This window comes from Solea solea, chromosome 17 (genome assembly GCF_958295425.1).
Source record: "Solea solea chromosome 17, fSolSol10.1, whole genome shotgun sequence".
In the NCBI taxonomy this organism is placed as follows: Eukaryota; Metazoa; Chordata; class Actinopteri; order Pleuronectiformes; family Soleidae; genus Solea; species Solea solea.
Genome location: NC_081150.1, coordinates 570,544 through 598,206, shown reverse-complemented (window position 1 = coordinate 598,206; position 27,663 = coordinate 570,544).

Sequence of the window (27,663 nt, the reverse complement as noted above, 5' to 3'; positions counted from 1 at the left end):
AGGATGCTGAACCAGTTCATGCTTTTGTTCCATCTACAGTAGATTGTGGATGACTGCAAACCAACAAGTCTGTGAGAACCCTCCAGTTCATTAAAGAGTTCTGACAGGAACTAGAACGAAAGACCACATCACTCCAGTGTTAGCTTCTCTACACTGGCTCCCCGTACAGTTTAGAATTCAATTTACAATCCTCCTCCTCTTAAAACTTAATGATCATACCTGAAAAAACCTAGTTATTCCTCATCACCCTAACAGATCACCCCAGTCCCAAATGACAGGCTTACTTGTGATATATAAGAGCAGAATGGGAAGCAGAGGCCTCAGTTACCAGGCTCCTCTCCCGTGGAACCAGCTCCCAGTGACAGTTTGGGAGGCGGAGCTTCTCTCTGTATTTAAAGTTAGACTTAAAACCTTCCTTTTTGATAAAGCTTTTAGTTAAGGCATCTATTATTAGGCTGCTATAGACCTAGACTGAAATTCTGTAGTGCTCTCACAATCACTCCCTCACACTCACTTCGTCACACTCAGGGTATGAATATGACGTTTATTAAATGTCATTAACCTTGTTTTTTTCTCTCCCTTGTGTCTTTCCTTCCTGACCTCCCTCTCTCTCTCTCTCTCTCTCTCTCTCTCTCTCTCTCTCTCTCTCTCTCTCTGTGTCCTCATGTTGCAGGCTGCAGGATCCAGATCCAGTTTCAAGGCTATAATTATTTTAACTAGCAGTAGTATTATTGTCATCATTGTTATGCCATGAATATAACTTGATACAATTGTTAAATATGTGCTCCTGGTCTCTCTTTTCTGGCTCTACCTCACCTCCCTCTTTCCCTTCCTGTCCCCCACCTCCCCTCTAACCCCTACGTGTTCCTTTCACCCCAACCTGTCGGGGCAGATGCTGCACATCTTTGATTTCTTCCAGTTAAAAGGGACTTTTTTTTCTCTGCACTGATTCCTAGTGTTTACTCATTGTGTAAATTGTTGGGTTTCTCTTGTCTCTATATAACTGTACAGAGCCTTGAGATAATGTATGTTAGGTTCTGGTGCTATACAAATAAAACTGAATTAAATTGAATCTGTGGACAAATCAACCTGGAATCTTGCCTGAAGTTAAATAAAGAAATCTGCTGGTACCCACGCATGTACAACTTGGTAAGAAATTCCTGCTACTGGAACTGAATATGAGATTAAGTTTGCACGTGTGGAATTCAAGTGTGGGCATGTACGCACACATGCGGAAAGCAATAATAAACTGAAGGCTTCAAAATGGCAGCTCATAAACTAACTATTGCCATCACAGTGGGTTGCCACTTGTGTAGCTTTTGAGATAACAACTTACTTTTGAATCTCTCAGTTATTGATCCTGCTTGAATGCCTCTGCTTTCGGCTCTACGCCAAAACATCAATTCCATATCTGTACCCTTATTTTCACACAACATTCCTGCTTTGTAGCACCACCCTCTAAAACAAGGTCAAAAACATAAATGCCATTGTGAAAGAAACACAGATGACATGAATATGACTTTATTTTATTGCCCTGCCTTCATTTAAAAACCTTCTTTGCAACCTTAGCCAGTTTTAATAATCTCAACAATTGCAATAATACTGCACACAACAAACGTTGTGATCAAACCTCTGACAGCACTATGAACACACAACAGCCTTCATGACGAAAATCCAGATCAGAATTAAAACAACATTGAAAAACAATTACTTGTTATTACACAAGTAATACAACATCCATAAGATCCTGAATATGTGTAAATCATGTTTATTTCTGATCAGTGACAGCTGACAGCAGGATTTTAAAAAAATCCTTGTTGTTCCGCTGCTAAGTTCAGCGAGGATAACTAACATGAGTGAATGTATGTTGTGTCGGCTTAAAGTCGTACATGTTTTTCAATGAAACAGACATGATTCCAACCGCCCCCGTAAGTTTTGGTCTACAAGTGGGGAATCGATTTTAATGAATAAATCGATTCCCATTGTGCTTGTACACTGGGACAAGGACAATAGCTCAGTTAAACGGCATGGAAACATACCGAGTGACACAGGAAGACATCAGGCCTTAATGGACTCGGCTTCTCAGTAAATCCAGGCTGAGCTGTAGTGTTGTCCAGGGCGTTATCGGGTCCAGATGTGACTGGACAGACAGCAGGTCTCTACTGGAGCAGTGCCAAACAGGAAGCTTCAGTAACAACACACTCTCGGCTACATATCAGCCGCCCAGCACACTCCAGGTATGTGTGTGCGTCACACTGCTCCGCTCCGCCCTGCTGCACTGTCCAACACAAGCACGTCAATGTGTGAAATCGTCGCCATGGGACGGGTCATTACACTGGGTGTGCTTCTTTCACTTGTGATTACCCTTCGTCCAAAAAATAAATCTTACAGATAAGTGCAGTTATGTGTGTTGTGTTGCTGAATGACTGAACCCTTCAGGATTGTACTGTACTGTTGGATCGTTCAAGTGTCCTATTATCTGCTGCAGATGAGCTAAGGTCACAGAAGGTCAAGAGAAGTCAAGGTCATTATTATCACCCAGAGGCGGCCCATGGCTAAGTGAACTGACCCTGTAACCAGAGTGTTGATGGTTCCAATCTCTATGGGGTCAAAAGGGTGGGGAACCCCTGAGCAACACCCACTGCTCTCTGGGAGCTGCTCAGTGCCCACTCTTCCTAATTCGAGGAAGGTTCTGACTAGAGGACGGGTTAAATCCAGAGAGGAAGCTCTTTCAGCTTTCTATTGTTTCCTTCTAATACACCTGTCTGTCCATGTTGTTCTTACCTGCACACAAAAGAAATCATGTGACAGCATTTCACTGTGAAGGAGAGGAGGAATGTGTGAACTGATGAGGAAACATTACATAACATTACTACAATAACTTTGTAATGATTTAAAGAGTCATTATAAAGTCATTTAAAATATTTTCCAAATATAAGCAAAACATTTTTTGATTATTTGATTATTTTCTCCATTAAACAATTAGTTGTTTAGCCTCCAAAAAGCATTAGAGTGCTGTTTCAGAACAATAATTACATTCTCCAATGTCTTGTTCTGTCTGGGACCCAAAGTCATTCATTCACTGTCACAAATAACTTTAAAACTCATAACTTAGCTGAGGATTTATTTCACTATTGAATATAGATGCATTCCTGATTACATTCCTCTTATTTAACAGCAACTTCCCTTGAGATGAAAACACACATTTTCTCAATGGACTTTGGTGCAAGATAGTGAGCAGTTTAAATCTCCAGTTTCCTGTTGAAAAAGGCCGTCTATCGACAGATAAAGTGGCAAACATTGTATTAAAATGTCGTAGCCTTAAGCTAACTTAGATTTCATTAGGTGAGCCTTTGGTTCAGTGGCTAACATGTTTGGTCCCCTGCTGGAAACCAAGTCTTCAGTGAGCGTGAGCCTCCTTGTTCGCCTCCTTGTTCGCCTCCTTGTTCGCCTCCTTGTCCTACATTCACAGTGATGAGGTACTTCACCCAATGCACGACACACATAAATGATCTTTTTTGAAAAATTCTTTCTAGATTTTCACTACATTTGAAAGGAAACCAGATGTGTGACTCGTTTTATTTCAACCATTATACTGTAGGTCAGCCATGACTCTCAGGCTGTGGCTTTTGAAAATGTGTTTTTATATCAAAATCATGTGTCTGCATTTCACTGTGACAGCGTTTCATTTCTGGTGCTGTCCACATTCCACTGTTACGGTTCTTCAGGGTCAGCCCATTTATCTTCACTTTCTCTGGCTCACTCTCACACGTCACACAAAGACATCACAAATGCCCTCTTTCCTGTTCTCAGATGTGACCCTGTGGTTGGGGAAGTTCTCTGCAGCTGTACCACCATCACCACTCTGACAGCGGCTGTGAATGGCAGGATGTCCTGTTCAGAGTTCCCCTGAGACTGAGGCACCGTGGCAGGGTCGGCCGACCGTGGATCCACGGTGCCATGAAACAAAGTGGTTACGCCGGCACGTCACACATGAAAGCAGCCACAGGCAGCTGTCGAGTGATGGAAGAGAACTACTCAAAGAAATACAGTCTTGTTAAAAAGACATAAATTAGACCATAGATCTATTTACAGTCTGTGTATATTCAACCCTCAGTGGCGCCATAGATGTTACCTGTTGAAACTGCTGTGTCTCTGTTTCCTATCAGTGTTTGTATAGATCCATAAGGCCACAGCGAGTGCCTTGTTTTACTTTGGGGTGTGTGATATAGTGAGAGTGAGGCTGTCAATCACTCACATGCAGTCAATCCCCGGCATTTATATAAGAGGGAGGAGTCTGGGAGGAGTCTGGGACAACGAGCCTGATTAGACAAAAAGCATGTACCAGTGACGCAAGAGCAGACTAAGAAAGAGAATAGCAACATTAGAAAGCAGTAGCTGGTGTTTGACCACACGAGGCAGTATATCCACCGATGTTTGTCAATACTTTACAATAAACTGTGAAGGTTTGTACCTGGATCAATAATATCCATATACACTGGTTTTCACCTGAAAAAAGGTGCTTTAAATTGTAGCTCTTGCTAGAACATCACCGGCACACTTAACAAACAGTTCACCTTTAAAATGCACATTACACTTTTTGAAGCTTATATACTTTAGTTCAGTCATTCCCAGAGACTGGGTCAGGGCCAAGAGATGGATCATGGGAGATTTTTTAGATTGCCAATACAAAGCACATTTGTTTATTCACCCAGCCTTTTATGTCACAAATGATGATATTAATAATCAAACAATAAATAAAAACAAATGTGCCAATTCATACAGTATCTCTTGGAAATGGTTGGTTTGCCTGTTCAAAGTTGATTTGAGTTGTGAGAGTTTGCCACATTATGGAGACACTGTGTTTATTAGCTCTAGATTATAGCTCTGACTGATCAAATGTGTTTGCATAGTGACATGAGTCTCTCTTGGCCATAATCCCACAACACATAATTCAGTCAGAACTGAAAACATGGCCGCCAGTGGGGATGCAAAGAAAATGTTGCATTTTCCATTTTGCAAAAGGCTCACCTGGTAAAATCCATGCCTCCATAAGTCTGCAAGATTTTAACATGTTTGCCACGTTATCTTGTCAATAGACTGTCTTTTCCAACTGGAAGCTGAAGTTTTTAAAAAGTGCAGTCTCACATCTTAAGAATGTTAGACAAGACAACCTTGTAGGTGTCACTTTCTGAACCACTCACTCCATGCACCACATTTTCAAAACAATTATGTTCAGATGTGTTATTTTGTGACTTTGCTGTTTGAAATCCTTTCATTTAAATTTATGCTAAGTGCACAAACTTACCAAATGAGGCAGGAGTGGACCAGCAGCTCCTGTTTCTCCATGAGCTAAAAACACAGATTGTCTCTATGGATTTGGTGTGAGAGTGCACGGTTCTAACTCCAGTTTCCTGTTAGAAAAGCCTGTCTATCGACCTGCTGCCATAGATTTTGTGAAGGGAGCTTTTCGCTCAGTGATGAATGAATGTTTTTTTTCCCTCATTTCTGCTGAAGCCATGATTTCATTGAGCGTGTTTCTCATCAGTGTCTGATACCACACTTCACAAAACCTGACCTGTGCCTTTAGAGATTCACCGTGATGAGGTGCTTCACTCGAGGCACTCTTCAGGCTGCGTGATGACAGCATTTATCACAGACATTCATTTCATAACATGTCTGGAGCTGAGGTTTATCAGGGCGAAGCCCTCTGCTGCCTTGTGTTTTGATCTTCTCCAGGAAGTGTGCAAAACTCATCTGCTGGATCTTCCTGCATCCTCACAAATTATGATCCTGTCACAGAGGAATTATTTTGACTCCACTTATCAGCCCTGCAGTATCCTTTAAAGGTCACAGTTTGTTTTTTTGCCATGTGCTCGCTCAGTTTACACACTCAGTGTTTAGGAAAGTTGAGGAAACTGCGTCCCATCAGAATGTCAATGCCCCCCGCCAGCCCAGCTGAGTCCAGCTCACTTCCTGTGGATCAGGGCTTTCTCTCATGAGCACTGCTGAATGGGGATGGTGTGACAGCAAGCTCTGAATTGGGTTCCTGTTTTTCCTCATCAATCGAAAGTGATGCGCTTGCCAAGGTTCAGCCCACTTTTCAACTCTCAACCCATGAGAGCAGATGCACGAGATCTCAGGAAAAGAGAAATGAAAGTGGGGAATTTAAAAGGAGAAAACCTGTGATCGATGACAAAAAGGGATTTCCCTTTCAAAACAATATTTCTCTTTATTTCTAATCTAGAAAATAAAGTGTTTGAATGTTGGAGAGTGTGAAAAAAAGCTGTGGTGCCTCACTTCTGAATATAAACACATGTCCACCACATTAACACAATTTTCAAATGACCATGAATTGTCTATGTTTTTCAATTTAGCAGCGTTCTGTTTGTGGTGTCTGTGGTGAGACGACATAACACTATTGGTCTATGGCTTAAAACACCAAGAGGTGGCCATAAAAAAATATTCTACTGCTAAAAACAAAAAGGACATTCAGAATAAACTCAGTAAAGTAACTGTCAGACTTCATTGGTGTCCAGAGCGCAGCAGCACTGTCGTCCACTACATTATCTAAAGGAACAATCTTGTTGTGGCATAATTACTGTCAATTTGCAGTTTGGATTACCATTATCCCAATGACTCGAAGTAACTGATGTTAAAAGGCCCATTGGAACTGACCTTGTTTTAAGGTCTACAGTGTTTTACTGTAGACCTTTATGTGCTCTTCTGCTCTTGGCCCCACTGTTGCCCGCTGTGTCTCTCGCTTTTTTCACATGATTAGTCACTTTGCATTAAGCAGACACACGTCACAAAAGAAGCTGCATGATCATGCTCCCCATGGCCATTTGAAAATGTAGAATTCTAATCTGAATGATCGGAGAATAACCATCATTATGCACATAATGAGTAACTGTATATCCATTGTGCACCAATTTATCCTCCACATGAGGGTTGTGGGGTCTGCTGGAGCCAGCTGACATATGTCCAGTCCATCACAGATCCAACACACAGAAATGAACAACCATTCACGCTCACATTCACACCTACAGGCAATGTTGAGTGTCCAGTTGACCTCTGCATGTTTTTGGACTGTGGGCGGAAACCAGATGACTCTGAGAAAACCCTCGCACACACGGGGAGAACATGCAAACTCCACACAGAAAGGCCCACGCCCCTTTTGCCGTAACATAACAGTGGAGCCACTTTGCCGCCATGTGGCCCATAAATGTGTAAAATAACAAAATGCAGTACAGTTCAATTCAGTTCAGTTTATTGCCAGATTCAAGGTCTAAATGATTAAAAACAGACATAAATACAAGAGAAGAGAACAAAATGTACATAAAACATTTATAAACAAAAAACAATCATACCAGTGTACCCACATGTATAACTGTATAATGTACAGCAATAAACCTGCGGTTTGAGAGCAGCAAAACAACAACATTTAGTGAATTATTTAGTGAAGAGATGAATTTATGCATAAGGTTCACAGTATACAACTCATTTCATATGACTCTTATGACATGTCTGGACTACTCGTTCATACCTGACAGAAAACTGTAAAACAATAAGAAATAGTGAACGCTCAAGTTTCCTTCAGTATAAAAACTGCGCTTGCGTCAAGTGAACCTCAGTGGATTTGGTCATTCTACATAATAAACTTAATGTTTCTGTTTACAGAACTATTGATGATTCTTGTTTTGGCTCCATGTTAAGCCTTGAGACTTCTGGCAGTAAAAACCTCCAGAGATCAGCAGTCTGACAGTCACTGAATTCACAATTTTCTCTCCTCTTGAGGTTTTGCACACACACACAAAAAAGCTCATGCTGGTTCATATCTTTATTTATTCCACATTTCCGCAGAATTGTTGTGCATAACTGGATTTATTCGGTGTAAACTTTGCTTGAACTGAACTGCAATAGTGTATTTGCATTAGTTGAAGTCCTGCCACAGCCACAAACCCACAGGAATGTGTGTCGAGTCGAGAGAGTGTCCCACAGAAGAGAATATATCTTTAATTAATTGCACATCACAGTGGCTCTGTGTCAAATTCCATCATCAGAGCACTAATGTTTTCCATGTAGTGGAGAATGTGTTGATTCCTCTCTTTCTGGCAGCGACAAGGTGGAAACACATCACATTGTTGGCTTGGGTTCCGCCGCAGGTTCGTCAGCCAGTATCTCACCTGAGTTACGTGATGCAGGCTCTGGCAGCCAATGCTGGAGGGGAAAATAGATCCTTCACATGTGATATCCAGACGAATAGAGAACTGATAGCATATCTGTGCAAACTGTTTTTACCCCCAAGCTACTGGAAGAAATATTATCGTTGTAACTTTAAAAAAACAACCTGGGTGAAGCATGAGGTTTGCATTGCTTCAACACTTTTAAATGACTTTTATGAAATATTTGAGGAAATGTATCTCCCTTGGGAACACGGTGGAGTAATGGCTAGCAGAGGTAAATTGGACATGGAGAGGTTAATTGCAGATAGCGTGAATGGTTGTTCGTCTCTCCATGTTGGCCTTGTGATGGACTGGTACTCCTCTGGGATGTCAGCTGGTATCGGCTCCAGCTCTTCACGACCCTCGTGTGGAGGATGAAGCAGTAGATAATCAACAAATGAATCTCCGAGTATTTCAGAGGTCATTCTACGTCCAAATGCCATCCAATCTCAGCCACACCCGAACAAACACGTGGAGTGAGTCGAAGCAGAAAGTAACAGTATATTGAATAACCACCAGAGGGCGATAACAAAACAAACTGAGTTTGAACGGACATCACTTGATGAGTTTCTTTTTTTATGGTATGAAAAATCATTCCTTTTTTTTTTAGGATGACCTTGACGTTTATATATTGAGGATTGATTAACATAAACATGCCCCAATGAACACTGTCAATTCAAAACACGTTTAGATGTCTGATGCCTTTCTTTTGGACGAACACTTCCTGATACTTCACAGACCTAAACATCTGATTAATTAAACAGGACATTAAATTCTTCATATTTTGACTATGCCCATAGGTATGAAACAATTTGGTGAGGCTTCCAGATTAAACCTGAATACCCAGCACTCTACTCTCCCTGTACACAGTATCAAATGTAACACCACATAATACACACACATTAAGTGTAACTGTTTAGCACATACTCATTGTCTTATGTCAGTATTGACAGTGGTGCAGAGTGACAATAATCGAGACGATCAGCCTCACTGCAACTCATTACACAGTGAGACCTCATGAGGAGAAAAGGTTTTCTGAGTCACATCATCTCCATGACAACTGCATGTGCAGCTGCTCCTAAATCTGTCACCATCCTCCAAATTAGATGAGATTTCCAAGTGGGAGCTGTTATCTCTGCAAAATACAAGTAAACAGTTTTTTTATGAAACTGAAAAGCTTGACGTCTGTTCTAATTTCTGCAAATTTAACACCAAATTGCAAAAATCCCAATAAAAATGTATATTTGCAGTCTATACAGTAGTGTCGCGTCATGCAATGCATACCAGTCACTCACTGCCAGCACAGCTATCATGCTCTCTTTTAAACAGAGCTGAACAGATGTAATAAGAATGATCACTTTATTAAAAAACAGAGATTACAAAGTGCTGTCACAGACCACATGTTAGGACTCTCACTAGGCTTGGACCCAAATGCACAAGACCAGAGTCAGGAGAAAGGTTTTAAAGAGCTTTATTGACTTATATCATCAAACAAAAGGTGAGCTTTAACTGCTGAAAAAAGCTAAACACTAAGCTAAAACTTGACCATAAACTGAGAAACAAACAAAAACCACAGCTGGAAATTTACAACAAAAGCTCCATTTACTTGTACGTAACTTAACGTGTCACAGACTCTGACGACACACGTATGACGCTCTGGCAACAGCACATGGAAGAAGGGAGTTTAAGTAGGGAGTGAGGGTCATGATCACCAGGTGAACACAATCACGAAATCAGGCGACACAGAACAAGACAGACAAGGTGCTCACAGGAAGTAGATAACCCCTTACCAAAATAAAACAGGAAGTGACACTGAACTAAAACTGACGGTGCATGACACCACAAGCCAAAGACAATGAGGTAAAAAATAATAATGAATCAGATAAATAAACAAGAATGAATGAATGAATAAATAAATAATGAAATGAATAAATAAATACATACACACATAAATAGACAGACAAGGTCACAAGAATGCCAGTCTGTGTACGTCAGTGATTCCACAGGCTTTATCTCCTCAGACAGGTCGTTCCAGAGTCACTGGGCCCTGATGGCAAAGGCTCTGTCTCTGTCCTGTCTTGCAGCAGACCTTGGTTGAGTGTGGGTCTCATTTCTGTGTCACTGGAAATATGAGAAGACAACAATCCTCCGTGTCTCTAACACTCTTCCACAGGAGTGATGCTTTTTCCTGCTCCATCTCTGCCGCTCTGCTGCTAAAGCCACTGAAAGATGGAGGCGGACGACAGAGTTGGAAAGCTTGAGTGAATTACAGTTCCCTTGAGTGCGGGACCTGTGCACATGTTCCACCCTGCCCTATCATCAGTGACAACACTGTGAGACCTCGGTGACAAGTAAATGACCAGTGCCAACAAGTGAGTCATTCTCTGGCTGGCACTCTGCATCCTGGGCAGGACAGCTGGTGATGACCAGTGTAGCAGAGAGGATACATCTGACTGGAGCCTTTACATTTCTCCTTCAGGGAGAGCTTGTCTTTCACAATATTGTATTGATGTTAGTTTCTATGATGTCATTAAAATCAACAAGCTTTGTTACCCTCATGCACTAGGACACAATTTATCAATATCTGTTGACCTATAACATAATGTATTTATTTACATACTTTATTTTCAAACTATGAGAATTACCTTGGCTACACAGCATCATAGCAGCTTGAGTGAATATGAGAGTGAATGGGTGTCCATCTCTGTCCAGAGTAAACCCCGCCTTTCGCCCTATGTCAGCTGGGATTGGTTCCAGCGCCCGCCCCCTGCAACCCTCAATCAGAACAATTCCAAAAAAAAAAGTTTTAAGTGACTGTCAGTGTTTTTCCAGAAGCTGCTTTATATTCCAGCCTATTCCTACTGTCTCTGTCTCCCAGTTTTTGTCTTTACTTCGCTTCATATGGGGCTGCGTGTATCTGTCGCATGTTTCACAAACACAGCACGTCCTGTACCCTGCTTCAAAGTAAAAGCACTCTAGTGTCTCTGTTCCCTCTTTCCTGCGAGGCTTTTACTGTGAAATACAGGACCAGCAGATCAGTGGCTTCACACTAAAGAGTCCTGGCATTTACCATGTTATTAAAATCCTTTAAACATGTATTAATTGTGGTGATTTTCAAAAAGCAAACCCTGTGTAAATCAGAGTCATTAAAAGGAAATGGTCTTTTTGGATTATAAGAGTGTTATAGATATTTTGGCTAATGTTAATGCACTAATCAAAACATATACATAGTCTTGTCATAATTTAATAACCCAGTATAAACTCTAATGTTTGGCCACCTGACAGCAACACTGTGCCTGGGAGCAAAGACAATCAAAGACATTTAACATAGCAACTTTGGGTTTGTTTTTTAAAGTCTTGAGTCATTTATAATTAGAAATGTATTTTCTTTTGTACGTATTCAAAATCCTTATAAACATAAATGAATGGAAACACGTGCCAATGTGCATGATAACTGAATTAGAATTATCTGTCGTTGAGTTTGGAAACAAATGAACTTTTATTAGGAGCAAATGAATTTGTGTGTGACTGGACAGTGTTATCTCAGACAGATTACACTGCTACGTGATTTCCATCTCACTGCCATTCACACTGAAAATGCAGGTGAATAATTTGCACACATGTGTAACTAATATGTGCTGTCGTGTAGGAAATATCATTTCTCACCTCTTAATGAGTCACAACTGCACATGATAACTACAGAATATTACACAATTGTGTTTTTATTCAATTTCAACATTATATTGTAATTTTATTACAATTCACAATTCTAATGGCATCATGACCGAAATCAATCAATCAATCAATCAATCAATCAATCATAGAGAGCAGGCAAGTCGGTGGAGATTAATGAACCGTGAAGTTAATGAAGCACTTCCTAACAATTGTCTAGTGTCTGTTTCCCACTCTACTGAATCCTGCTGACTCAGCTTGGTTTATGTGCTGGACAGGTTACGCTGTGTTTATCAGAGCATTGTCACAGAAAACCACTGTTGGCTGCTGAGAAAGAAAAAAATGAGAAAGTTATGAATTCATTAGAAAATGGAAAGTTGCAGACCATTAAAACCAAAAATGAGCTGATCAATGCGAAACACAACACTGCATAAATGGATATTAATTCTCTGATGGTCACTTAAAGCAAGCTTTTTTCACATGGCACATAATCATTTTGTCAATTATTAGCATCAAAAAGCTTTATTTAAAAGCTGCAGCTTTAACCCTGAGGTGTAGAGGTGCTGCCCAGTATAGCCACATAAGGGAAGATATTTAAAGAGAAAGTTCTTTTTTCCCTAAGATGCATAAAGCTTCTTATAAGTTTGCTTTGGAGTGAGTTTCTGGTAAAATACAAGTCATTAGTTTGTGTGTGTCGTGTGTAACACTCTCCTACGACACCGGTGAACATCCAGGATATGGACATTGAGATGGTAACATCTTACAAATACCTGGGTGTTCACATAAACAATAAACTGGACTGGTCTGATCATGCTGCTGCGCTCTACAGGACGGGTCAGAGCAGACTCTTGTTGAGGAATGGCTACCAAGCTATCATCTCTGATGAATTTTGTGCAAGAAAGAAGTTAAGTTGATATTTAGGGAAATGTCACGCTGGTTTCTTATGACACCACCTACTGTTTCAATAACGTTAAAACAAGAAACTGGTGTGCCTCACTATCACAACTGTTTCCCATGTGTTCATTAGATTATTTCACCTAATTTAAGTGTCCAACACAAGCTATTATGGTCTGTTTTGTAGAGGTGCACGCCTCATCTACAGCAAGCTAAACTCAGCAGATGCTAGTTACAAATGAAGCGAGGAGTGATAGAAGGACGTCACGACATACACTCATCACATCACAGACGTTTAAATGATGTTTAGTTTGCTGTATGAAGCTGTATGTTACTGAGTGTCCATGTGTTTAACTCGTCACTTGAATTTGAGGATTTACTGTAACAGTGCAAACAGCTAACACAAACACAGCTGTAATGCAGGGTTTCATATTCCGTGTGACGCTCCGAGTCTATTGGTTCCTACAGGAATCCAAGTTCTCCGTCCAAGTTTCTCTACCATTGAAACATTTATGTGGTTATAACATGTGTGCTGAGAGCATAATGACTAATATTGAGTCAAACAGAGACTCTTTTGACCCCCTGACAAATGTGTTACAAGAGATATTATTTATATGAAGAGATTGCCAGTGGTATTATTTAAATACAATGTTATTATATAGATTTCATTCATTTCTGAGTAAACCTTTCACAATTGTTCTCCAATACTGCACAATTGTAAAATTATTAGCTTTATGTGGTATGTCCATATGTTTATAGACATTTTAGCATTATATATACCACAACAAATGAAGTTAATTAGATTAGATTAGAATAGATAGTCCGGCAAAAATGGCCAGACTGCAGAAAATGAATAGGATAGTAGTAAAAAAAAAAATAATCAAAAAGTCACATAACATATACATACCTATTCAAATTGAAACAGAATAAACATTCAAATATCAAATTTAAATATTAAATATTAACAAAATATCAGTGATTTTTTAACATAAATCAGTACAATCTTGTCCTCTCCCTTGTGTCCTCTTCTGTTACACCAAATGTCCTCACGTCCTCCTTCACAACATCCATGAAGCGTCTCTGTGGTTGTCCTCTCATTCTCCTGCCCGGCAGCTCCATCTTCAACATCCTTTGTCCAATATAATCACTGTTTCTCTGCATGTGACCAAAGCATCTCAACCTTGTTCAACCTGAGTTGTTCACTCTTAAGTCCCTGCCAACTCAAAACAACCACCTACTGCTGCTGCCTCACATTAAAGGTGGTTAAATGGCTTAAATGAAAAAGACTAGAAATAAGGTTCATGTGTCACTGCAGGTTACTGCTAATGTCGGATCAGTAAAATGTGCTTGTTAAACCAAACCACTGTTATTCAAACTGCACTCACTGTTATTACTGTTACTACAGGTGTTGCCAAATCAACCAGAATACAATTAATGATGATTACAAGTTCTGTTTCAAATGACTGCACTCAAAGCAGTGACATGAGATGAATTGGTCATAGTTTCTTTTTTTATAAATATATCATTTTGTGTTTCATAAAATTGCTGATTTGCCACAGTCAAAATCATGAGATAAGGTGTTTCAGACACTGATGAGCACTTCCTAGACTCGACTAATGTCTGTGTGTAAAATGAATTAATGTAAAAAAAAAAAAAAGCTCTGTGTTTGGGCAAGGTTAAGATGTGAAGATGAAAAGAGCAGAAACACTCAGAGCAAAAAGTCTGGAAGCGGACGTCGGCCTTCGTACAGCAGTTAAACTCTGCACAGACCTGGAAAAGCACTTGTTGAATTCAGAGTGTGTGTGTGTGTGCGTGTGTGTGAAAGACAGAGAGAGAGGGTAAAGTATTTCATCTCAGTGAAAAGCAGATCTGGAATCATGGAAATCGCTCTACATCAACCACAAGCGCAGAAACTCTCAATCTTGATAGAGTTCTGACACTAATGTGAAGTACCAGCAGGCCTCGCAGCTATTGGAGCATATTAGCAGGGCTGCTTCCAGAAACTAAATGGGGTGGGAAGGTGGGGGTCCTCAATCGAGCCAGATAGTCCCATTCCACAGTATTTTAGATTTGTTTATATAAATCAAGAAGGGACCATGATTTTGAAAGAGTTTGGGTGGAGTCTGACTGAGAGCACTGGTTGGACAGTACGAGCTGGGAGTGTTGAAGATAATAGTTTTTAAGAGGCACACCAAGGGAACTGGTCTGGTACTCTTCTGCATGGATTCTGCATCGATGCAGCCACAGCACATAACATCCCCCCAGTGTGTGATGAAGAGTGGCTTTGCAACAAGCTACGAGACTTAGCATTTTTAGCATTAGTGGAAGAAATAAGATGGGCTGTGGCAAATACCATGGCTAATTGACAAGCTAAAATCAGCTAGTTTCCAACTAGACAGAGAGGAGAGTGGACACACTCACAGTAGCTTTCCCTCAACATAACCCTGTGCCGTCATGTACGGACAAATGATGATGCAACGTGATATTGAATCAAGTCAAAGCCTTGACCTAATAATCATAGTCAACCTGACGAGTTCAGACCATAAACTCCTCCTGAAAACCTTTATAAATCTAGTGGAGTCGCCCCCTGGATGCCATTCAAGAGAATACAGGTGTCATGCACTTTCATGTTAGCGTCACTACAGCTTGGCAGAAGGAAAAGGACCAGTAATGTACGCCACTAAAACTGGTTAAGTAGTCAACTCAGTCAACTATAAAAAAAATATTGCATCTAGTACATGAAGGAATAACAGCTGGTTATACTCGTACAAGTTCAGGAATGTAATGTTTGAAGAGTAATGTTCAGGAGAGTTCAGCTTTGTGTGTTTGTTTGAGGTACGGACACATCCTGAACTCACCTGAACTCACAACTGCAGGGGAAATCACTTTTATTTGGCAAAAGTTGAAGATAAAATAATTGTACTTAATAATTAATTATATTAGGCGCTAATGTTTTGATGTCAACTGAATATAGGTTCTCCGACACACTGTTGAAATATTTTATGATATCATGAAATCATTTGCTGCAGAGTCTCATTGTTAGTAGCCGCTCATAAAAAACATCTACAAACACACAACAAACCTGTGGAAGAAGCCAGATCCCGTGGATATGTCCTATATATATATTGGGTATTCTATGTTGTAATACGAATATAAATGAATATGTTGCTATTAAAATTTTCTTGGACTGTTTATAACAAGCAGCCTGGAGAGAGCGTTGGGTAACTGGCCACTATCACCTCTTAACAAGCCGACTTCTTTCTTTGCAATTATAATTGATGGTTGCCAAAATAATCAGGTTGCGAATGGGAATGTCGGCCCATGAGTACATGAGTTCTCCAGAAGCCCAGTTTTATTCGAAAACTCCTCAGCAACAGCTCTGCCAAGCCTAATCTCCGTGTCCTCAGATGACCAGATGAAACAAGGGGTAAAGTAGAGTTCACTCCACTTATTTCCCCTCTTCCAGAAACAGTCTGAAAAGTGCTGTGCTTGAGGCTCTGCTTGGCATCTGCTGTTCTCTGGTTTTCCAGTTTGGCAGGTCACTCGTAGACGTGGCTGCTGAAAAACCATGACACAGGCAGACTGTAAACTCTTGACACAGGACTGTACATTACTCACTTGAGGCTTTGAAGACATGTTTCCCATGTGGGTGCTTTTGGCTTTTGTGGAAATGTGACTGACAAATTCAGATTCCATTTGGTTCATTGATGTTTTCACTTGGTTACAGCGTGACTATTAGTGTAGCCTCGAGACTCTGTCCTTTCAATGGGCTTATATTTAAGGACTGAACGGTAGGATTGTCTTACATATACAAAACAAAGCGTGAAGACCTTGAACAGCTTTATGCTTCAATGGACAGCATTTGTAAAACAGCTTTTTAGAAAGCTTTACACACACACACACACACACACACACACATACACACACATGTGCTTTTGTTTTATCACAAGTTCACTTTGACACAAGTTGTCATTTTGGGGTGAAGTGTCTTGCAGACCGGGATGTTGACCCTCTAAACCTCCCCAACCACAGGGCAGTGGTGTTTGGAGTGCTAGGAAAACCCCACTAGGGTACAAATACTTCACCAGTAAATCACTTTGGTAAATTTAAAGTGTTTGTTTTGTTTTGTTTAGTTTTTTTTAAACTGCAACATCTCATGGTGAAACTGCAGATAACAACAAACAGAGGACTACCCTGCTCACCCCTGTTTTCCCAAGCACGCCTGGTATGTGAAGGCCACTGTGATCCCTCAGTGGCCTTCACATACCATCGTTTGAGTAGTAAGCTTCTGCATCAAGACTCAAAACACATTGTCCTTTTCTAGCTGCTATAGAATCCATAAAGCATGTCCCTTGCCTAAAGTACATATAAAAGGCTTATTCTAATGGCTTTTCCACAATAACCATGTCACAAACAAATGTGTGGGTGTGTCACAGCTCAGTGTATTTGCTTGTTTGAATTTTAATGTCAAAGGCAAACGGCACACTTTCTGATGGGTTAGATGTGCCCCAGTCAGTGAGATTCCAAACTTCATTGACTGGTTTCAAACATATAATCAACATGCGAATAAATCACACAAAAGAAGTTTATGTGTGAAAAGGCCTTAAAGCTATGAAGGTCATAAGATGTATCATTATTATGATCATTATCATCGTTCTTTATTATAACAAAACAACAAGGCAACAGGCTTGACTGAGCATAGGATTGTGTAACAAAAAAATTGCCTTAAAAAAGAAGACAGGGCTAATCCTTACCTCTAGTTTATTATCTCAAATATAGAAAACAATTGTTGTGGGGTTGTTTTTTTTTCTTAGCATTCTTAGTATTGACAGGGACTCACTTATCTTAGCTCATGCTTCATATTACTTAGACAAGGATTGGTTCTAAAGAATTTACATTTTTGGATAAAGAATTATTTACCACAGAATCCGACATACTATTGCATGATTTTCATAAATGGTGACAGCTCTTGCCCTCTCGTTTCCTGCATGGATTCCTGCCTCTGAGAAGCTTCCAGGTAAACACACAAAGAAGAATCCTCCTTCTGTGATTGGTTGGAATTGTCCAATGTACGTGAAGATCTCTTCCTTTTGAAACCGAGCGGCGCTCCTGTAAGCAGCCTGTAATTAGGTTTACTACTTCTCTCTTGTTGGTTTGATGTTCAGTTCACAGTCTCAAGTAAATGACTTGAAATATTTCCACATATATAAGTTCTATTGCGTTAAGTCAGCGCGGTTTACGTTTTTAAGCTATAGTTAGCTTAACCTGTCGAGTTGACATTAGCCTCTCAAATCAACTTGAAAATGTAACATCAGTCAATGTTTTATCCCGTGTTAGTGTTTGTTGTGTATCTTCACCCTCCGTGACGTTTCTCTCACTTTAGCACAGCACTGCTAAAGTGCTGTTTTACATCCAACTACACTGACACTAAATAAGTTTCACAACCTGTTGAAATACCTGGTGCAAACAATAACCTGCAGTATTCCCTGCTGTTGCTGGAGTGTTGGTTGTACAAAGAAAAAGAATCATCTCAGCTGGATGGCAACTTTTATGGAAAGAAAATTAAAATAACTCCATTTATAGTTTGCTAAACTGTGGACTGATGAATGTTTAAAACATGTTTGTTTTCACTGATTTGAATAGGTTCACTTACTGGAGTAAGTTAATTAGCCCCAAGGTTCTCATTCTCAGAGTTTTTTTACTCTGTGAATATTTTATTGTGTATTAGTTATTTGATGGCAAATGAAGTATATATACATAAAGGGGAAAAGGGACCGTTTACTTTGGCACACTCACTTTTCAAACAGCTACAAAACCTTCCAACTGACCCAAAGGTTTCATGATTGCCTTTCCAGGAGAAAATCATTCATCAAAACAAGATCTTGTAGTGAACAGACCCAAAGACTATTAGAACAGAATTGTATTTGAATTACGGCATGAAATGCCTCTATCTATCCATCCCTTTGTAACAGTGAACATAAGCAAACGTGAATATAAAAACTCAGCTTTTAGTGCGGTTTTCTGTCTGCGTAAAACAGCAAACCACACTAAAACCTGACTGCCAATCGAGAATTTGAGGAAAGAAGAAGAAGAAGGCATTAATGCAACAGTGTGGATGCCAACAAAGAAGAAGTCTGTGGTGAGAAACTCAATAACCTGCACGGCTGCCTAAAAGAACACATTTGAATATTTAACACAATGAAACAACAGCGAGGCCTGTATTTCTGTTTTATTGTGGAATGTTATAATAAAATCTTCAGGCTGAGCATCTATTATACAAGAGTGTGGCTCCCTGGAGACAAACTTTGGGACAGATTTTATCATGTGCTAAATGAAGCCTGGATGCCCGTCCTCAGTCTACTGAGTGTATTTTCCATCAGAAGCAATGTTTTTCATCCTCTTTAAAGCCATGACTGAGTTTACAGCTGTAATTGGAGCTCTGTTTTTTCCCCTCACCGGGTTCTATCTTGGATCCTACAGACCATTTAACACAAGTGAACTGTAGTTTGGAACTAAATGAATGCCTTCATGGCTGACATGCAGCTGCAGGGCCACAGCTGGTCCATACACTGAGGTCATGTGACCTAACAACCAACAGTAACAGTGTGTCATGGCACTAATTGCTGCTTTTTTACAGTATGGCCCCAGCAAACTGTTCACCACTTCTATATCTGATGCCACGTTGAGAGATTATGCAAATGTTGTCCTTCAATTACACAATGTTTTCTGTTTGTATCTATGTAGTGTCTTTCTAGTCTTAATCACCACTCAGAGCGCTGCTGTCTACAATTATGCCATTCACTCTCACATTCATACAGTGTGTCTACATTCTATCACATCTAATATTCCCATTCACACAGAGCTGGCACAGCCGTCGGGAGCAACAGGAGATTAAGTTTCTTGCCAAGGGGCAGGCACATCAGCATGTAGAGGAGTGTGCTGTGATTGACGACTTGCTCTTCCACAGCTGCCCAATTAAATACACTTAAATGGACAGCTCAGGGATTTTTTTTACAGGAGGTTTAATTACTTACACAAATAGATACAGGCAAAAACTGATGTTTTTAATTTAATTTTGGTATCTTATGAATCCCCATCCTCTCTGCCTTTAACCCATTCTGTACTAGGAACCTTGCTAGAATAAGGAGCAGTGGACAGTCATCATTGATCATTGCCAGGGGATGAGGGTTGGGTGCCTTCTCAGAGGCACTTCATCCCTTGATGGTTTCAGGCCAAGTGTCCTGTCCCTTTTGGCCATGGGCTGTTTGTGTTTGTAAACCACGTGTTGATTGACTTCTGGATTTACCTAATGCCAAGGTCAAACTACACAATACAGACATGTCACATGACTCAGTATCTATGATCTGCCATGTTGGCAGCCTGAGATACAGCAAAAATGAATGGGACTGGTGCTGGATTCAACCTGTCAGAGTTCACTGCACACTTTGAAACCACGGAGATCGACCACTATTTTGCAAAACTTGACTGAATAAATATGATCCTTATAATGCCCCCAACATGCTTCTGGTCATTACCATTCCAACAAGTTTGGAAACAGCCAGAGAGGACATTATTCCAGACCTGCAGTATCTTGACATACTTCCTGATTGTCTTCTTTCATGGCAGCAATTCACCTCCAGTGTCTCTCTGGATCTGTTGGGATGCAGTAAAATGCTCTTGTTCGTCTGACTCTTTTGGCATCCTCGGGTACAACAGCTATCCACCATCTTACCCCATCAGAGAGACGAGTTGTCAGAAAAATTGACTGATTTATGTTTTGTCTAGTATACATCTACAGAGGTGAACAGTGCAGTTTCCTGCCAGAAGGCATTGGCTTGGTTGTGTGATGTCAGCTCCTGGAGCTCTATTGGGACTTGTCAGCCCCAAAAATCCTGCCCTCCCAACAGAAAGCATGCCAGAGTTTTCTTTCTACCTGCTCCAGTATGTCAGGGATGCTGTCAAATGAGAGCATGGGTGCTCTGCACATGAAAAAGTAATGACTGTCAACGAACGAAGAGGTGAAGTTGTCTTTCAGGAGGCTGATGATCCGACCGGTCCTCTTCCTGCACCTTAACACAGCAAGTATACACACTGCTTCAGACACCATTGTTTGTTTGTGCTCTGCATAAACCAGCCCCTTTCCTCCTAACGTCATCACATTGATTTCAATGATTGGTCGAGTTGGGTGCCATCATATTTTGTCTGTGATGACGTGAGCCTTTAGTTAAATGACTGAAATCTGTTTTCCTTTGAGTCCCTGCTGGCAACTGTAAACGTTTTCATCTTTTTTTTTTCATTATTTTATCTTTTCTAATGTTTAACAATAGCATAAATGATGCGAGTCGGTGAGCTAGTTCAGACAGTCAACTATTTACCATCTCTCTCTGTGCCTGGGAGAGCTGCTGCTGCCCCGTGCTGCTGCTGCTGCTCATGCTTTAAGCCGCACCACCATCCCAACATCCACCTGCAGGCTCCACAGGATGGTTTAAGATGCTTACTCATCACTCCTCGATGTGTCAGTGTAACACATCTGTGGCGAGTGACTGAGTTAGAGCCTGGACGCCAAACATAACCATTTGTGTTCTGATGCAATACAACATGAATTTTCTGGCTGAAATGTGGTCTGGGTTGGGCAGCAAATGTCTAAATCTTCATGAAGAGCTGCATTAGAATATTTTAGGCCTTTCTCAATCAATTTTGACTTAAAACAAATATTCTACATGTCTTTCAGCTTAATTTTCAATTTATAGATGAATGGAATGGAATGGGTGTACAGTACAACAGAAAAGTGGATATGATCCGACAGCTATGTAGTTCATATACCAACTCCAAATGCTTACACAGGACTTAACTGTGAAAACATCATAACTGCACTTTTCCTGACCTCCTGCGATCCACTTTCTCGAAACCACATATGACAAAACTGAGTCGAACTGAAGTTGTATTGTCTTTGGCACACTGAGTGCCTGACTAATGTCATATCTGCACTTTGTCCCTACAGGATCAGCAGCAAGTCAAGGTTTGGGATCTGGGTATGGGGTGAAATCTCACGCACTGTCCTCTGCCTCAGCTAACCCCCTCAGGGCTTCTCCCACTCTGCCACAGCTCATTACTGGAATGTCGTGTAGAGCTTCAGTGACCCTCCTCACCACAATGAGAGTGTTTCACTGTGGAGATATCCACTTGTTAAACAGGGGTCATAAAATTCTCCAGACTATGTCCTGGGAAGAACGTTATCTTTTGGTCTTGTAATGATTTTGTATGGTTCATTTAATGGCTGCTATCAGCTGGAGGTCCTTTGTGCACATTAGCTTTCTGACTCTTTGAAGGTCAAGTATCTTGCTGTGACTGAGGAACATGGCCCAGTTTTTTAAATAACAGATGACAGTATGACACACTTTTACATGTTGGGAGATAATTACAAAGTTTTCTGAAATGATTATTCCTTAATCTTTCTTCAAACTTGTGCTTACAACAAATAATAGTACTAGCAAAACATTCATTTCTTAAAGCCCTCACTGAAAGCCAAGAGGGTCATTAAATAGTACTTAATTTTATTTTTTTTACTGTTAGGCAGCCTTGTATGTGTGTGTCGCCTTGTAAACCACTCTCTCTCCTCCACCAAAGTCCATAGAAAAAAATAAATAAATTGTACATTACAGCACACACTGCTGCATCCATCTGATTTAATCACAATAAGATAATTTTGCTCTCTCATCATCATCCTCTTCCTCACATATACTTCAGCCACTGGTATAGACAAATTAGAGTAAGATGGAGTGAGAGATAAGGTGACTTTAATTATTATTATTATTTCATTTTTTTCCATTTTCTAAGCACTCCGGTCAAACCCTTGTGTATACAGTATTTCTGATGTTCCTCCAAGTACCACCAGAGGAAGCTTGCGTACCACTGGTGGGACATGTACCACAGTCTGAGAACCATAGCATGTCTGTCTAATTCTAGGTGCAGGGATTGTGCGCAGTCAATAAGTGATGACTCTGTGAAACCTTAACTATCATTTAAAAACTGCCTTGTCTACCTTTTTTGTCTAATGTAGCTTCAGTGCCATCAAGAAGCCACTGGAGTTTTACAGCTGACCACATGGTCACCACAAGCGCTACACTCTCCCAATCTCACGCATTAAAATGACTGTTGGTGGTATTTCATGGACATACATGACCCCACACAGACTCCCCATGAGTGTAAAACTGATGTGTTTACGCTGATGTAGCTGCACAGCTCACATTGAGTGCAATGCCAAAGTAAACAGAGAGATTTAAAAGCAGGACGTGATGAGGTCTTCCCTTCCTAATGTGTAGTTGCAAACCATTCCACAGTTAAGGAGCTGCTACCGCAAAGGTCTGATCACCCCTGAGCTTCAGCCTTGTTTTAGGGACGACTAAGACAAACTGATCAGCTGATCTTAGGGACCAAGTTGGAGTGTAAAGCTAAAGTAAGGAAGAGCAAGTCCAGTGATCGTGTAGTGTACTGGGAGCCAGTGGAGGGAAGCCAGAATGATATGTTATGAGTTATTGTCAAAAAGCGTGCAGCAACATTCTGAACAAGCTGAAGGTGAGTAATGGAAGTCTGGCTAACCCCAACATAAAGAGTGTTACAGTAATGTATACAGTATGAAGGCTTAAGTAAGTAACTAAGTATGAGTTGTCCAAGGTCGTGCCTCAGCAGAATTGATTTAACCTTGGCTATTTGCCTTCATAACGCAGTTAATCTTCTTATCAAACTTAAAATCAGAGTCTATTATTATCCCCAGGTTTCTAACCACTGGTTCTCAGCCAATCAGAGACCAGAAACCGACCCCGAACAGCAGCTGATTAGAGAGAAGAAGAAGAAGCATAATACATAAAGATTTTTATTGTCACACTGAACACACTGTGGACCACAAATGCTCCATGGTCGACCTATAGACATGGAAACAAACAAAAAGAAGGTTGCTGCGAGTGTGAGTCGAGTCTCTATTGTACTGGTTCATCCCATGCAGTGTGAGCAAGATTATGACTGTTTGTTATCGTGATACATTTTTAAGTAGAACATAGAATATCTGCTTCTTGCACTATGACCTGCGTTCTATATTTGCACATTGTGGCATATATACTGTGATGTTCCATGTTTTGTATATAGATGTGGAAGAACACAGAGCGAGATTATTGTGTCGCCGCAGCTCAACTTGTTTTTACTGCAGTCTTCTTCTTCTTTTGCAGGTGATTCATCGTGTAACTCAACAGTGAAACATGGCTAATCTACTACATTTCAAATATACAGTACACGTTTACATTTTCACATAAGTAAGGCAATGTGGGATTAAGTGTCTTGCCCAGTGACACATCGGCATGTAGACGGGGAGCCAGGAATCTAACCCACAACCATCGCGTTGAAAGACCCCTTTCATGCTCCTCTGTTCATATTCAAATTTAGCAGAGCAGAGGGGCAAAAGTCTGAAAACTTATATTTGTATTTCAGAAAATATTGCAAATAATGACATATAAAGCTGATGTGTGTGTGTTGTTATTAAAGTCTGCTGAAGGAAACTACATATTAGGCTCAACTCTCCTGGTTGAAAGTCTAAATAACCAGATAAATGATGCCAGAGCAGTGGCAGAGAGGAGCTTCACACCCCGCTTGTATTTTCACACATTAAATCCACAGCATAAGTTCACTGCTGCTGCCACAGTTTGTTCGTGGAGGCGTCTGTCAAATTTTCTCTCATTCATTCACATAAATGGCAGCTTTGCACGTAACTGTGCACAGCTGCTGCACCATCTGTCAGTCAGGTTTTAGCGCTGCAGAGAGCAACAACATACTGTATGAATATCAAAGACTTCAGACTCAAATGACAGATTTTTGCACTGTGGCGTATGAATCCTGTAAAATCCCTTTGACATGCAGGTTCTTAATCCTTTTCTATCATCGTCCCTTTTGTTGAAGAAAAATAATCATGTCCTCTTGGTTCCAACTTAGTAGTAGCAAAATAGGTAAAGTGCAACTTTAAACGAAATAATGTCAAGATGGTGACGATGGTATTTCTCTCAATGATTAGTGTCAAATTGTGTTGCTTTGAAATCTGCTCACTTTCCCCACACCAAAGTCCATAAAGAAAATCAACATTCATCATCATGGCACATGTTGATCCACTGCTGCCTGTCTTATGCTGGTTCTTGCTGAGGAGACACAACTCATACAACTATACTTTGGCCATTTCATTTTATATAATTTATATTTTTAACACTTAATTTGGACATAAATTATACACAACTCTAGAATATGGATGTACCGTATGTTTTGTCTTCATAGAGAACAGTGACACAGCGGCATGACAAGCCCATTCAAACCTTGAATTTCAAGGTAAAACACACACAAACCATGAAAAATCCAATCATTCCAACTATTAAGTAATTTTGACTTGCTCTTTATAGCTCAGGGCTTCGGTGTGCACTCAGTGGAACACAAAGCTGTCATTCATTTTCCAACTCTTTGCATTTCTCTGCTCCCAAAAGGCAAATCTCATTCTCTTATCCCAGGGAATTTAATTTATTTCCCATTATTGTGCAAAATGGCTATTTGTTCACCAAATAAGTCAGGTGTCCTTGGAGACAAGTGCACAAAGGATCTCTCTTGGTGTCTGGGAGTAAATTCATTACTGTGAAACCTCCTCCCACCACATCCGATCGAGCTGTCACACAGCTCAACCGAGTCTCACTGGAATTACACATGTCAGAGTAGCACCTTCACTACCGTGTGTGAAAAAACCTGTAGAAACCTTTAAATTGGGTGGAAAAGATGGAGGGGAACGACTAACATCTTTGTTTTCATGGAGGTAAGACTGGGTTGACAAGCTTACAAGGTGATTTATTAAGCCTGACCCATTTAGAAACCTGATCATCATGAGTGCTTTTGTTTTTGGTAGTTTTGGCACTTGATGATAATTCAGATTATAATTGAACATGTTTGAATTGTGGTGGTACGTGGCATTGACACATAGTGATCAGCAACTACACTGTGCATTTAAAACATGGCTGCCAACACAAGGAAAAATAGGTTTTAGCCACTTCACAAAAGATTTGCCTCTTCTTCTCCTTCACCTTCTCTGTCTCCTTCTTCCTTTGGCTTCTCCCTTTAGGGGTCAACACAGCAGATATATCTTGCCCTGTCCATGTGTGTCCTCTTCTGTTGCACCAACTGTCCTCATGTCCTCCTTCACAACATCCATGAACCTTCTCTGTTGTCTTCCTCTTTTCCTCCTGCCCGGCAGCTGCATCTTCAACATCCTTTGTCCAATATAATCACTGTCCTTCCTCTGCATGTGACCAAACCATCTCAACTTTGCCTCTCTTACTTTATTGTAGAGAATAGTTTTGCTGATTCATCTCACTGTTAGATGGAAAACTAATGTTTGTATCCCTCAGCAAATCACTCACTTCCCACAACAAAGTCCAAACAGACAAGAAGTCGCCTTGCTGTCAACGTAGCCTTCATCATATTTATATTTACAAAAAGCAACATTTTCATTGCATTGCAACAATGCTTTGTTCCACAGCTATCTGATGTGTTAAAAAGAATGGAATCAGGTAACATTTGAAGTTAGCCCCTATGATGAACTGAGTTTCATCAAGCGTTGGATTGTTCACCCACTCATAGGGAACATGAGCTGGGATTAGACCATCGTGAATCTAATGTCATTGTACCAGTGCATTATGGGAGGAAGAGGAGCATGATACCAGAGCAGATTATATTATTGGGAATAAATCTGCCTCCTGTGAAAAGTCCATAGCTGACATTGCTCGGCCTATTTACACCACTGTATTTTCTACTTGGTATAAAAAGTTTGAGAACCACTGGCATCTTAACACTTTGGACAACAGAAACAAGTTCAGCAGATAACACACAAAACATCACATTTACAAAGAGAGGAAAGAGACGAAGATAAAGACCAGGCGCATATGAACACCACCTGGGTTTGGTTCCAGCTCAAGCCGTTGATGAAGGGTGGATGAGCATAATATTATGTGGGTTTTCCCACAGCAATGCTCTTTACGGCACAAGGTGCCTCAAAGGGTGTATGTGTAAGCGCATGCGCAGCGTTATTGTGCGTTGGAGTGTAAATGATGGCAGACAAGTGAGTTCTGGATGTACACTGAATAAACGTTTCTGAACAATGAACGTTGTGTTTATTATGAATAACATGTACGTTTCATTGGGGACAGTCTGCTGTGGCAGCATAACTAAGCGATGGTTCACTTCAACCATCCCTAACTATAACCTTTATTAAAGAGAACACACATGACTTTGGGGCATTGTAATATATACTCATTCAAAAGTAGTCATTTTTACATTATAATATTAATATTCAGTGATAACTAAATAAAAACATCAATAATTGCACAGTTTATTCATACTATTTAATTGATTATATTGTCATTGCTGACAAGGACTATGGCAAGGCAGAACAAAGGAGTCAAATGCAGGATTCCGGACACGATTCAGTCAGTTACAGAGTTTATTTCCTGGCAGAGGTTCGGTACACGGGTCAATCAGATCTGGCAGAGGTACAAAAAGGTCGAAAAAGGCAGACAAGGTCCAAAACACGAAAAGACTATAGCTGTGGCTGTGGAAAAAAAGTGCTGGGACGTGAACTATGAACTACAACGAACTGGCAGCGAGACAAGACACAGAGGGGAATATAAGAAGGGCTTGATTGGGGAGTGATTGCATGCAGGTGTAGAAGACACAGTCAGGGATCAGGTGCACGCACACGGTGAAGGGGGCGGGGCCGACAGGAACCTGAAACAGAGACAGGGGGGAGTGATCACAAAATAAAACAGGAAGACAAGACATGGAACATGAAGGGAAAAAG